Here is a 12,500-nt window from a genome sequence, read left to right on the forward strand (position 1 = left end):
TTTAATTGAACTGATTCATAGGATCTCAACAAGATAATTTCTATATTACGCATAAAAAAACAAATCCTTTATAGGGAAGAGAAAAGTCAAGAAGCCTCTAATGACCAACATAAGGGAAAGGAAGAAAGAAAGACGCGCCAACTTGAGATTTTTTTGGCATTATCATCACAAAGAAGATATTCCGGATTTTTCTTATTTGATATCTTCAAGGCAAATCGACCCAATTCAGTGGCTGATGAAGTTTTGAACCTTTTTTCTAATATTCGTTGAAAATTTTTGTGTTTCTGCTTGAGCCGTACGAGATGAAATTTTCATATACGGCTCTTAGAGGGGGACTCGGGTTAGTTACCTATCTCAATAAAGTATATGATTGGTTTGAGGAACGTCTTGAGATTCAGGCAATTGCAGATGATATAACTAGTAAATATGTTCCTCCCCATGTCAACATATTTTATTGTTTAGGGGGAATTACACTTACTTGTTTTCTAGTACAAGTCGCTACCGGTTTTGCTATGACTTTTTACTACCGACCAACCGTTACAGAGGCTTTTTCCTCGGTTCAATACATAATGACCGAGGCCAACTTTGGTTGGTTAATCCGATCAGTTCATCGATGGTCAGCAAGTATGATGGTTTTAATGATGATCCTGCATGTATTTCGTGTGTATCTCACAGGGGGATTTAAAAAACCCCGCGAATTAACTTGGGTCACAGGTGTGGTTTTGGCTGTTTTGACTGCATCATTTGGTGTAACTGGTTATTCTTTGCCTTGGGATCAAATTGGCTATTGGGCAGTCAAAATTGTGACAGGTGTACCTGACGCCATTCCGGTAATAGGATCGCCTTTAGTGGAGTTATTACGCGGAAGTGCTAGTGTGGGCCAATCCACTTTGACTCGTTTTTATAGTTTACATACCTTTGTACTGCCTCTGCTTACTGCCGTATTTATGTTAATGCACTTTCCAATGATACGTAAGCAAGGTATTTCGGGTCCTTTATAGGGAAGGCATATCATAGAGAATTATAATTATCATATATCATATCGGGTAGGTTTTGGTATTTCATTGCTACAAGCATGGGTTATTGTAAAATAACACATGTCATTTGGATACTTCTCTTCAACTCCAAAGTATTTTTATACAATACAAATAGTTGAAGTTAATTTTACGAAAGAAAAAAGGCGGATTATGGGAGTGTGTGACTTGAATTATTGATTTGGCCATGCAGATAAAGAATTGGATCTGCCACATTAGAATTCACAACCAAAGGTGTCTCCGCATCCAATCAACATGTAAGTCCCCTACCTAGGAAGGATAGGCTGGTTCACTTGAGGAGAATATCTTCTATGATCATACCGCAACCATGTCATCCATGAACAGGCTCCGTAAGATCCCATAGAGTAGAAATGGAATAAGTCATGTGACATGATCCAGTTCTCTATTTATTACACTTACCTTTTTATTATAGTATGGAAATGCATTCATTTTCTTTGCATCGATTGTGATCCGCAATACTATCGGAGTAAAAGAAGGGATCTAAGGAAGAATGTAGGCTAAACTTTTTGATTTTTTATTAGTAACAAGTAAATATTTTGTTTGGAGGTAAGAAACTTGCGATATTGAGGGGATAAATACCAACTAATCAAGAGACATGAGACAATCCACAAAGCAATTGATCATGATCAAATTTGTAAGCCCACTTGGATATTGAGCATTTACCCATAAGAATAGGATTATTTTCAATGAGTAGTTGTAGGTGCAACTTCGGAAAAGAGAATCTGATAAAGCTTTTCTTGCCTAGAGTCATTGAGTCATTATAAACCTTAATTCTATTAAGGATCTTCCGCGGTCTTATTTCTTTCACTCTTGCTCGAGCCGGATGATGATAAATTCTCATGTCCGGTTCCTTTGGGGGATGGATCCTAAAGAGTTCACCTATCCCAATAACAAAGAAACCAGACTTAAATGATCCTGTATTAAGAGCTAAATTAGCTAAAGGGATGGGACATAATTATTACGGGGAACCCGCATGGCCCAACGATCTTTTATATATTTTTCCAGTAGTAATTCTAGGTACTATTGCATGTAATGTAGGTTTAGCGGTTCTCGAGCCATCAATGATTGGTGAACCGGCAGATCCGTTTGCAACTCCTCTGGAAATATTACCCGAGTGGTACTTCTTTCCCGTGTTTCAAATACTCCGTACGGTACCCAATAAGTTATTGGGCGTTCTTTTAATGGTTTCTGTGCCAACAGGCTTATTGACAGTACCTTTTCTAGAGAATGTCAATAAATTCCAAAATCCATTTCGCCGCCCAGTAGCTACGACCGTTTTTTTAATCGGTACTGTAGTAGCTCTTTGGTTAGGTATTGGAGCAACATTACCCATTGATAAATCATTAACTTTAGGTCTTTTTTAGATATTTTTTGATTCATTCAACCGTGAAGTACCATAGGTATCTAGGAAATAGTTACTTCCAAGTGAATCTTCCCTAGATACCTAAAATCCATTTTATTATGATCCATTTCGCGAAAATATAGATTGTACCAAAGATGCTAAATTGTTTTCTTTTTATTCTAACTCGAAAAAGAAGAAGAAAAAAAATTGCAATGGATTTAAAACGAGAGTTTATTCTTAAGTAAATCAATTGGGAGATGCTTCTCTAGAGTGTCCCATATATGTTTTCTATCTTCCATACGAAAACTGTCAATTCTCAGAAGATCTTCTTCAGTCTTACTCAAAAGGTCCAATAGTGTATGTATATTGGCCCTTTTTAGACAATTATACGTTCTAGAAGTCAATTCTAATTGATCAATAAAAATACAATTCAATGGAATTCCTTTTTTGTTTTTCTTTAGATTAGTTAATCTTTTTTGAAAAGTAAAAAGGGGTGGAGTAAACCTGTTTTTATTTTCTTCGAAACTAGCGCCCTCTTCCTCCGCGTGTAGAAAAGGAAGAAATAAATCAATCAAATTACGAGAAGCCTCATAAAGTGCTTCCTTAGGGGTTAAACTTCCATTAGTCCATATTTCTAGAAAAAGTATCTCGTGTTTTTCATTTCCATTCCCACAAGAAAAAATACTATAATTCACATTTCGAACAGGCATGGATACAGCATCTATAGGATAACTTCCATCTTGATAGTTCTTTCTGAGTTCTGTCTGATATCCACGATCTCTCTTGATCTGTAAATCAATACAGAAATCAATGGGCTCTGTCAAGTTAGCTATAGGTTGTGCCGTATCAACGATTTCTACGGAAGGCGGTAAGATGATATCTTGAGCAGTTATGTATCTAGGACCTTTGACGCAAATGGATGCGTCTCTAACTCCATAGAGATTACTTCTCAATACAATTTCTTTCAAATTTAGTAAAATTTCTTGTACGGATTCTTCAATACCTGCTATTGTAGAATACTCGTGCGGCACGCTCCCAAATTTTGCACGTGTGATACATGTTCCTTCTATTTCTCCAAGTAAAGCTCTTCGCAAGGCAATACCGACGGTGTCCGCTTGACCTTTTCTAAGCGGGGACAGAATGAAACGACCATAATAAAGGCGCTTACTATCTACTCTTGATTCAACACACTTCCACTGTAGTGTTTGAGTGGATCCTGCTACCTCCTCTCGAACCATAATAGACTAGTATTATTATTTTATCATTGAATCGTTTATTTCTCTTGAAATGAAAGTTGAAAGCGGGTTAATTCTTTTACAGACGTCTTTTTTTAGGCGGTCGACATCCATTATGCGGCATAGGTGTTACATCGCGTATACAACTTAATCGCACACCACTTTTAGCAATGGCTCGTAATGCGGCATCTCTTCCACTACCAGCGCCCTTTACCATAACTTCTGCTCGTTGCAAACCTACTGTACGAATAGCATCTACTGCTGTTCTTTGACCAGCATAGGGTGATGCTTTTCTTGAGCTTTTGAATCCACAAGTACCGGCCGAGGACCAAAAAACCACCCGACCTTGTGGGTCTGTAACAGTTATAATGGTATTGTTGAAACTAGCTTGAACATGAATAACCCCTTTTGTTATTCTACGTGCACTCTTCCGTAAACTAAAACGTGCATTCCTACGTAAACCAATACGCACTTTCTTACGTGAACCAATTTTTGGTATAGCTTTTGCCATATTTTATTATCTCATAAATATGAGTTAGAAATAAAAAAAAGAAAAAAAGATACAAAGATATCCGTTTCAGGGTAAAATAAACCCTTTACTTTAATTATTTTAAATGAAATTATTTTATTTGGAATTGGAACATTTCCGCGGGTACTTTTTTTTACTTTTTAGAAAGTAAAGTTCTTTTTCGAAAGATTACCCCTGTCTTTGTTTATGCTTCGGATTAGAGCAAATGACTCTAATTCGTCCACGCCTACGAATCAGTCGACATTTTGTACAAATTTTACGAACGGAAGCTCTTATTTTCATATTTCCGTATCCTTTTTTAAACTATGAATCTAATCTTTTGGAAAAAATAAGTCTCTTCGCTTGAATTTTAGAACTTAGAATTTATTACCCTAGAAAAAAAAAGAAAAACCTAATCCTTTGAATCTTTGGTATCCTTCAAATCTTCGCTATCCTTCAAATCTTCGCTATCCTTCGAGTCTTCGATACGCTTCGAATCCTTATGGGGAAGTCTATAAATTATACGTCCCTTGCTTGAATCATAACGACTTACTTCAATTTTGACCCTATCCCCCATCAGTATTCGTATAGAACTAGACCGTATCTTTCCTGAAATATAGCCTAGGATGATGGTGTCATTCTCTAGCCGAACGCGGAACATTCCATTGGGTAGGGCTTCCGTAACTAAACCTTCGAAAGTTACTTTTGCTTCTCTCGGGTTTTTTTTTTCTCTCCTATTTTTTTTTTCTGTCATATTTTTTTTCTCCTATTTTTCTATTTTTATTTTAAAAATAGGAAGGGCGAGATAGAATTCGAGCACTATAGGCGGGGCGATTACCATATATAACATAAGACTTCTCCCCCAATTCTGTTTAGTCGAGCTTCTCGATCTGTCATTATTCCTCGAGAAGTAGAAAGAATAGCAATTCCCATTCCACCCAAAACTTTAGGAATTCCTTGATAGTTGGTATAAATTCGTAAGCCGGGTCGGCTGATACGCTTTAAAAAGGTTCTTGTTCTATATATTCCTTTTATAGTCTTTCTCTTTTGATGTCGCAAAGTTGAAACCAAGAAATATCTGTTACGTTCCTGATGTTTCCGAACACTTTCAATAAAACCCTCTCGTAGAAGTATTTTAACAATGTTTTCGGTAATATTTGTAGATACTACTCGAACTGTTCCTTTTTTATTCATGTCCGCATTTCTTATAGAGGTTAGTAAATCAGCAATAGTGTCCTTGCCCATAAGACTCTAATTCTAGGTTCCTCCTAATTTTTCTATAATCAACATGTTTTCTTTTTTTTTTTTTCATTTTGGATTTTAAAACATATACGTAAAACACAATCTACTAAATTAATTCTTTGGTCTCAATTTCGCCTACTAGTATTTATAATACTTCAGGAGCTAATGAAACTATTTTGGTAAAATTCAATTCTCTCAATTCCTCGGCAATCGCGCCAAAAACTCGAGTTCCTTTTGGATTGCCTTTTTGATCAATTATAACCGCAGCATTGTCATCATAGCGGATTATTATACCGTCTTCGCATTTGAACTCTTTACATGTACGTACAATTACAGCTCGAATTACTTCGGATCTTTCTAGAGGCATTTGGGGCAATGCGTCTTTGATTACAGCAACAATAACATCACCAATACGAGCATATCGCTGATTACCAGCAGCTCCTATGACTCGAATACACATCAATTTTCGAGCTCCACTATTATCTGCTACATTTAAAAGGGTCTGAGGTTGAATCATATTATTTTGATTTCAATTTGTTATTTCAATGCAAAAGGATGAAAGAAATATTGTCTTTCCAGAAAGAAAAACCGAGCATTTTTTTTTATCTTCCATACCCCTTTTAGGGTTCTATATCTCTAATCGAATAAATTGACTTCGTATGGGCATTTTACTGGCAGCTATGGAGATAGCTGCTCTAGCTACAGTTTCAGATACTCCCCCCATTTCATAAAGTATACGACCAGGTTTAACAACGGATACCCAATATTCGGGGGACCCCTTTCCCGAGCCCATACGTGTTTCCGTGGGTCTTAGTGTAACCGGTTTGTCGGGAAATATACGTACCCATATTTTTCCACCACGACGTGCATATCGTGTTATTGCTCTTCGTCCTGCTTCTATCTGTCTCGCCGTGATCCAAGCGGGTTCAAGTGCTTGAAGAGCATATCTACCAAAACAAATACGATTGCCTCGGCAGGATTTTCCTTTCATTCTTCCTCTATGTTGTTTGCGAAATCTGGTTCTTTTGGGGTTATAGTCGATGGTTCTCTTTCTTAGTTCCATCTCTACTGCAAAACTGGACATGAGAGTTTCTTCTCATCCAGCTCCTCGCGAATGGAATCAGAAAGCATGTAAATTTCTCTAATTCATAATATTCCAAAATATTACGGTACGGATAGATACACATTAATAGATAATAGAAAAAGTTCGGTTTTTTTTATATTGAATTTGTTAAAACAGAAAAATATAATATATAGTCAAAAAAGAAGATCTAGAATATATCCAGATGTGTGTGTATATTTATCTAAATTCTATATTTATAGATAATGTAATCCTTCTTAAAAAAATCCTTATTTTTACTCTTATTGAATCGCGGTAAAGTATTCTAATTCAATAAGAATTTCGCGGGCGAATATTTACTCTTTCCTGTCTTATTTGTTAATTTATAAACTTACCAAATAAGACAATTTTTTTGGTTTGTTCCGCCATCCCACCCAATGAAGTGTTAGGATTCTTTTCAATAAAATCCTATGGAATCATAGGTTCTGTCGTTCCCACTGCTTCTCCTTGAATGGTTAGGTCTGAATCCCGCAACGGAGCTTCCAAAAAATTTCTTTCCGAGTTAATTTTCTCAGTTTTATTAACCCGGGCGGCTCTTTATTATTGCTTTAAATTTGTAGTTCTTGTTTCAAGTTACAATTTTTAATTCTCTATTATTTTTATTATATTGATGCTTTATCACATTGCCTTTTATGATGTAATTCATAGACCATACATAGTGGAATCCTATATCTTATTTATTTCCTCTTCCTTCTTTCTATCATCCCTCCCTTTATCCACATCCCTTTAGTTTTGCTTCACAACCTAGAATCCCTTTTCTTTTTTAGAGAAAAAATTGCAGTTGCTACAACTATATGACACATCTACTCATTTATGTTATGATAGAGGTATTTATTCATATAGTGACTGTTTCTTAGTTAGGATCTCGACAATACGAAGCAATAGGTTGGTTATTAGTTAATTTTCTATAATTACTAAGTTTTTTTCTTAAAAAAAAGAAAAAAATAACGAGTCACACACTAAGCATAGCAATTATATTAAATGATTTATCAATTTTCATTAAATCTTATAGAAAGAGGTATAATTTCTTCTTTTGCAGGGATTTCAGGAAAAAAGTCTCTTGTCATTTTTTATTCTATCAATGGACAGAATCCGAAGACAAGATTACTTATTCTTCGTCTACGAATATCCAAATTTTTACACCTAATACTCCATAGATAGTCCGAATTGGATAGCAGCAATAATCAATTTTAGCGCGAATTGTTTGGAGGGGAAGTCTACCCTTTTTAATAGATTCGGCGCGTGCAATTTCTTTTCCTCCGAGACGACCCGCAATTTTTACTTTTACTCCCCTTATATCTGCTTTTTTAGTTAATTCAATGGCTTTTTTCATTGCCTTTCGGAATGAAACTCTATTTTTTAATTGGAAAGCTATATATTCTGCAAGAATGTTAGGCTGTCTATAAGGTTCTTTAACTTTTTCGATAGAAATATTAAATCTCTGGTTTACAGAGTTAATTTCCTTTTGTAGATCTTTCTCTAATTCTTCGATTGCTCCTTTTTTCTTTAATAAATTTGGGAATCCAATATGGATTATGACGTGGATCGTATCGATTTCTTTTTGGATTTCTATATGTGTAATTACTTCGGAACTTGAACCTGAGTCCATTTTTCTATTATGTGTAATTACTTCGGAACTTGAGTCTGATTCTATTTTTCTATTCGAGCCCTTTTTCCTATTCTTTTGTATATAGTTCTTGATACAATCCCTTATTTTTTTATCTTCCTGTAGACCTTCAGAATAATTTTTTGGTTGTGCGAACCAAAAGGAATGGTGTTTTTGGGTTGTACCAAGTCTGAAACCGAGTGGATTTATTTTTTGTCCCATATTTTTCTATTCTATATTTTTTTTACTGGGAATCGAAATCTTAGATGGATCTAAAGGTTATTTAGATTTCTTTACTATATTTAGTACAATTGTTATATGACACATGCTTTTTTTTATGGGGAAACTACGTCCTCGAGCTCGAGGTCTGAATTTCTTCATAATAGTACTCCTACTGACTTCGGCTTTAGTAATAAATAAATTCGCTTTGTCGAAATCCCTATAATGAGTAGCATTTGCGGCTGCCGAATAAACCAACTTTAAGATGGGATAAGATGCTCGATAGGGCATGAGGTTCAGTATCATAACAGTTTCCTCGTAGTAACGCCAGCGAATCTCGTCAAGAACTCTTTGTGCTTTGAAAACAGACATAGGGATACGTTTTTGTGCTTTGAAAACTCTCTCGAACTTAAGTAGACGATCGGTTGGAACTTTCCTTGCGAGTTTCCTTAGCCCACTTTTCTTCTTCTTTATCCTAGGGATATACTTTACTAGTTTGAAACTTGTCATAAATAAGGTTATTCCCCGCCTACCTTTACTTTATTTTGAATCTTTTTTTCTTCTTAATCTTTCTATTCAGAATTCAGTTAACGACGAGATTTAGTATCCTTTCTTGCATTTTCATAACTCGTGAAATGCCGAGTAGGCACGAATTCCCCCAATTTGCGACCTACCATAGGATTTGTTATGTAAATAGGTATATGTTCCTTTCCATTATGAATCGCGATTGTATGGCCAACCATTGTGGGTAGAATGCTAGATGCCCGGGACCACGTTACTATTGTTTCTTTCTCCTCCTTCATATTGACCTTTTCTATCTTTGCCAATAAATGATGAGCTACAAAAGGATTCGTTTTTTTTCGTGTCACAGCTGATTACTCCTTTTTTCCTTTTTAAAGAGTGGCATTCTATGTCCAATATCTCGATCGAAGTACGGAGGTCAGAATAAATAGAATAATGATCAATGGAAAAAAGAAAAAAATCCTTTAGCTGGATAAGGGGCGGATGTAGCCAAGTGGATCAAGGCAGTGGATTGTGAATCCACCATGCGCGGGTTCAATTCCCGTCGTTCGCCCATCGCATTATTGCAAATTCCAAAAATGCAATTTTCCATATTCCTAGTTACGTATTTACTTACGGCGACGAAGAATAAAACTATCGCTATATTTTTTCCTTTTCCTAGTTCTTCTTCCAAGCGCAGGATAACCCCAAGGGGTTGTGGGTTTTTTTCTACCAATGGGAGCTTTCCCTTCACCGCCCCCATGGGGGTGGTCCACAGGGTTCATAACTACCCCTCTTACTACGGGGCGTTTACCTAGCCAACACTTAGATCCGGCTCTACCCAAACTTTTTTGGTTCACCCCAACATTACCCACTTGTCCGACTGTTGCTAAGCAGTTTTGGGATACTAAACGGACCTCCCCAGATGGTAATCTTAAAGTGGCCGATTTACCCTCTTTTGCAATGAGTTTCGCTACAGCACCTGCTGCTCTAGCTAATTGCCCACCCCTTCCACGTGTGATTTCTATGTTATGCATGGCCGTGCCTAAGGGCATATCGGTTGAAGTAGATTCTTCTTTTCTCTCAAAAAACCCCTTCCCAAACTGTACAAGCTTCTTCCAAAGCATACGGCTTTCTAGATGTATATGACGATCTCTAGACAGATGGATCTTATATGAATCATATGATGAAGTACCACATGAGTGGATATATAGGAAAGGAATCCAAATCTGCCGAATCGCTCATGTTATGATCTTCTACATCCTAGGTCTCTGCGTTCCGTCATCTGGCTTATGTTCTTCATGTAGCATTCAGATCGAATGACTCTATGAAATTACGTCGATACTTCCACATATTATGGGTAACGTAGGAGACATCCCTATTTTCCCCCGGGGGTCTTAATTACCACTGCTTAGCTTTCAATTTGCCTCTGACCATCAAATTAAATGTGAATAACCCGTCCTCCTCTCTTTGAAACAAGGGGCGCTTCCGGTTCTGTGCGTGCTTCAAACAATTTTGTCTTCTCCATATTACCATATCTCTAGAGCCAATAATTTTCTATGAGGAACTACTGAACTCAATCACTTGCTGCCGTTACTCAACAGTTTTCTGTTGAGGTCTATCCCGTAGAGGTAGTCAAATTGGATCAGTGATCGATTTCTAGGTTTCGTCGTAAACCTAATTGGTTACTTCCAATTACGTAAATCAATAGTTCAAACCGCACTCAAAGGTAGGGCATTTCCCATTGATATAGGAACTTTTGTACCAGAAACAATAGTATCTCCAATTATAGCCCCTCTGGGATGTAAAATATATCTCTTCTCACCATCCCCATAGTGTATGAGACAAATGTATGCATTTCGATTAGGGTCGTATTCTATGGTTACGATTCTACCAGATATGTCTTTTTGATTCCGTCGAAAATCTATTTTACGGTATAGGCGCTTATGACCTCCCCCTCTATGCCTTGCGGTAATGATTCCTCTGGAATTACGACCTTTACCACAACGGTGCCGTCCATGGATCAAATTATTTCGTGGATTGGATTTCACTTGCCTGTCTACGGTTCCCTTGCGTGTGCTCGGGATAGGTGTTTTGTATAAATGTTTCGCCGTATTATTAAGTATTCTCCTTTAGTTTTTTTCTCTATCTAGAAGTGGAATAGAATAACCCGGTTGAAGGGTAATGATCATACGTCTGTAATGCATTGTATGGCCCAGAATAGGTCCTATTCTTCTACCTTTTCCAGGTAGTCGATGGCTATTCACAGCTACCACCTTAACACCAAAGAAGAGTTCGACCCAATGCTTTATTTCTGTCTTAGTGAATCCCGATTCGACATTAAAAGTATATTGATTCTTTCCCAATAAACGAAGACTTTTTTCTGTAAATACTGCGTATTTGATTCCATCCATAAATCGACTTTCCCTCCTATGCTCTGAGTTCCAGTATCGATAAGAATTCGAGTTCTTATTGTTCTTATGTTATGGTATGAATATACCATACCAATTCGTTATGTATGGATGATGGATGAGATTCCATGGATAGAGAGCCAGTTCCAATAGACTTATGGAATGTTCCCGTTCGTGTGCATCCAGCAGGAATTGAACCCGCAAATTTACCAATTATGAGTTGGGCGCTTTAACCATTCAGCCATGGATGCTTAACAGGGATCATCGTACATCGTAAATAACCAATTTTCATATAGAAAGACATATCATAGAAAAATGAAATCGAAAATATTCCGAGATGGCAAATATTCGGAGATGACTATGAAAACACCTCTCTGGATCCTCGAATTGAAAGAGAGATTGAGAGGGATCAAGAATCCTAATTCTCGCTATTTGGAATGGATCCAATTCTATTGAGTCTGACTCATAGTGATCATTTCTCTTTAGCAAAGAATGACCTTGGTTATCAAAGGATTGAACAACCGGGATCCATTTACTTATGATACCTAGTTGGCATTGATAACAAGGATCTAATGAATTATGAGTTTAATAGATCCTCTTTAGCAGAAAGACGTATATTCCTTGCTCATTATCAGACAATCACTTATTCCCAAACCTCGTGTGGGACTAATCGTTTTCATTTACCATCTCATGGAAAACCCTTTTCGTTCCGCTTAGCCCTATCGGGTATTTTAGTGATAGGTTCTGTAGGAACTGGACGATCCTATTTGGTCAAATACCTAACGAAAAATTACGATTTTCCTTTCATTAAGGTACGAGGGCTTCTTATTCCACAAGAACGAAAGCACCTTTTCATTCTTTCATATACTAGGGGTTTTTACTTGGAAAAGACAATGTTCCATACTAAAGGATTCGGGTCCATAACCACGAGTTCCAGTGCACTAGATCTTGTAGCACTTAGCAACGAAGCCCTATCCATTAGTATTCCACATAAGAAATCCATTCTAGAAAAAAATACAATTAGATTAGCTCTTCATAGACAAACTTGGGGTTTGCGAGCCAAGGTAAGATCGGCTCGGGATCATGGGACCCTTTTCTATCAGATAGGAGGGGCTCTTGTACAAAATAGACTTACTAAGTAATAACCCCATAGAATCTATCTATATAAAGATAAAGAGGCAATCGTGTCAGGAAGCGGGTTTTTCTTTGGCCAAAAGGTACTTCGAACTTGGAACGAGCATGAAGAGATTAACGAGACTTC

The sequence above is a fragment of the Triticum urartu genome, unplaced genomic scaffold (assembly GCF_056163025.1).
Source record: "Triticum urartu cultivar PI428250 unplaced genomic scaffold, HENAU_Tu73 scaffold2, whole genome shotgun sequence".
NCBI classification, from domain to species: Eukaryota; Viridiplantae; Streptophyta; class Magnoliopsida; order Poales; family Poaceae; genus Triticum; species Triticum urartu.